This window comes from Humulus lupulus, chromosome 2, assembly GCF_963169125.1.
Source record: "Humulus lupulus chromosome 2, drHumLupu1.1, whole genome shotgun sequence".
NCBI lineage: Eukaryota > Viridiplantae > Streptophyta > Magnoliopsida > Rosales > Cannabaceae > Humulus > Humulus lupulus.
The window spans coordinates 264,273,929-264,276,020 of NC_084794.1; the positions used below are offsets into that span (position 1 = coordinate 264,273,929).

Below are 2,092 nucleotides of genomic sequence, written 5' to 3' on the forward strand. Positions count from 1 at the left end.
TTTTTTGTTAATTTTTATTTCAATTATCTTTCTTAATTTTTTTTCTATTTTTTTGTTTGTTTTAGTTTAATACATATTTGAAAAAAAAAATTAAGCTTGTTATTTTATCTTCACTTTAATTCTCTTTTCTTTATTTTATTTTTGTATTGTTTATTTTGTTGCTTAGTTTAGGCTTTTTCTTTGCCTTAGTTTTCCTTAGAATTTAGGTTTTCCAAAAAATAAAAAAACATAAAATTTTAATCATAAAACGCTTAGTATTGGGAACAATTGTGTTATATTACAAATTGTAGAAACTGATATTGTTCTGTCTAGAAAGATTGGTTGTTAAATAATGTTTGTGATAGCGTTACCCTCCACACTTACCTGGGAACCTCGGGGAGTTCTGTCTAGGCAAGTGTGGGTCTAAAGTGGTACCTTGGCAACCTTGCCAATCAGCTTGGGAACATTTCAAGCATATACATTTGCACTATTACATTGTTGAACTTATCATTATAAGAAAACTAAGCTTGTTCTGTCAAAATAAGCAATTTCACACTGCTTAAAGGTTGTTTGGTCTAAAAGGTTTAACTTGTGATCCACCATACCTACTCAGTAACCTCGGGGAGTTCTAGTAAGACGTTGGAGATCAACCAAAAACCTCCAAATATACCTGGGAACAAGTTTAACAAAAAAAAATCAATCAAAAAAATAAAAACATAAAATAAATCAAATTCTGATTTCCGAGAGTGGATGAATCATCATGAAACTTCCAGTGACACTTCTTCCAATTCATCTGCCACTCCTTTCGGAACTCCTTCCACCAATTCTGCTTTTCCACAAACTTTAACTGATAATAATCCATTTGCAATGGCTCGCAATGATGAAATCCAACCAAGAACTCTCAATGACTACCTCCATCCTACTTGCACTTCCACGCCTTCATGCATTATCTTCCCTCCTAATATGCCCGCATTAGAATTTAACCTGGCATGATTCAACTCTTGCCCACATTTCATAGAATGGAAAACGAAAGCCTATACGTGCATATTAGAGAATTCGAGGAGGTAGTAGCCATGTTCTATAACCTAGATGAAAATGTCGATTCTATGCGATTGAAGTTCTTCCCTTTCTCCTTGAAGGACAAAGCCAAAATTTGGTTATATTCTTTGAGACCTAGGTCTATTGGAACATGGGAGGAGATGACCAAATTCTTCTTTCTCAAACACTTCCCCAGCCATAAGACCAACAGTCTAAAACGATAGATTTCCACATTTTCCCAAAAGGACAATGAACGGTTCTATCAAGTCTGGGAAAGATTCAAAGATCTGTTAAATCAGTGCCCGCACCATGGCTATGAGAACTGGCATTTGGTCAATTACTTCTATGAAGGCCTCACGAGTCGTGAGCGCCAGTTTGTAGAAATGCTATGCAATGGTGAATTTCTCGAAAAAGAGCCACACGATGCTCTTGAATATCTCGAAGAAACTGCAAAAAAATCTCACACCTAGACTGGTCCAAGTGCTACTGATAACACCGAATGACACAAACCATCTGGGATTTATCAAATTCGAGAAGATGATAGTGTTAAGCCCCAACTCGAAGCTTTGAAAAAGTAGTTTGAGGTCTTAATGACAAAAAATGGCCAAAAACCGCATATGATTGCTCAAGCAGAATCGCAAGAACCTTGCTTTGTTTGTGGAGGGACGGAGCATTTAGCTAAGGACTGCTTAGCTTTTAATGAAATGAGGGGGGTTTATGAGGAGCAATGCAATGCCTTAGGAGAATATAACAAGCCATTTTCCCATACGTACAACCTTGGTTGGAGAAACCACCCAAATTTCAGTTGGAGAGATTCCAACCAAGCTCAATCGTCTGGAGGCCAATGGAGAAATGAGCAACAAGTTCAACCATCAAAGGCGTATTCTACACCTCAATACAATGCTCATCCACAAAGAAATTCTCTCGAGAATACTCTTCATGCATTCATAGAGGAACAAGCCAAACTAAATCACCAAATGATGGAAGAAATCAAGGAAATGAAATCTCAATTCTCAAAATTGACTGAATCCTTGGCCATTCCGGAAAAAGGCAAACTTCCTTCCCAACCAAAATT

The 2,092-nt window shown here is 36.9% G+C and overlaps 1 non-coding gene across 1 annotated transcript; it reads right to left on the minus strand.

Moving 5' to 3' along the window:
• Positions 1 to 1,226: 1,226 nt before the first annotated feature.
• On the minus strand, positions 1,227 to 1,333 carry LOC133820813 (small nucleolar RNA R71). Its single transcript, XR_009887212.1, has one exon. It is a non-coding gene; the product is annotated as a small nucleolar RNA R71 (small nucleolar RNA).
• Positions 1,334 to 2,092: the final 759 nt, after the last annotated feature.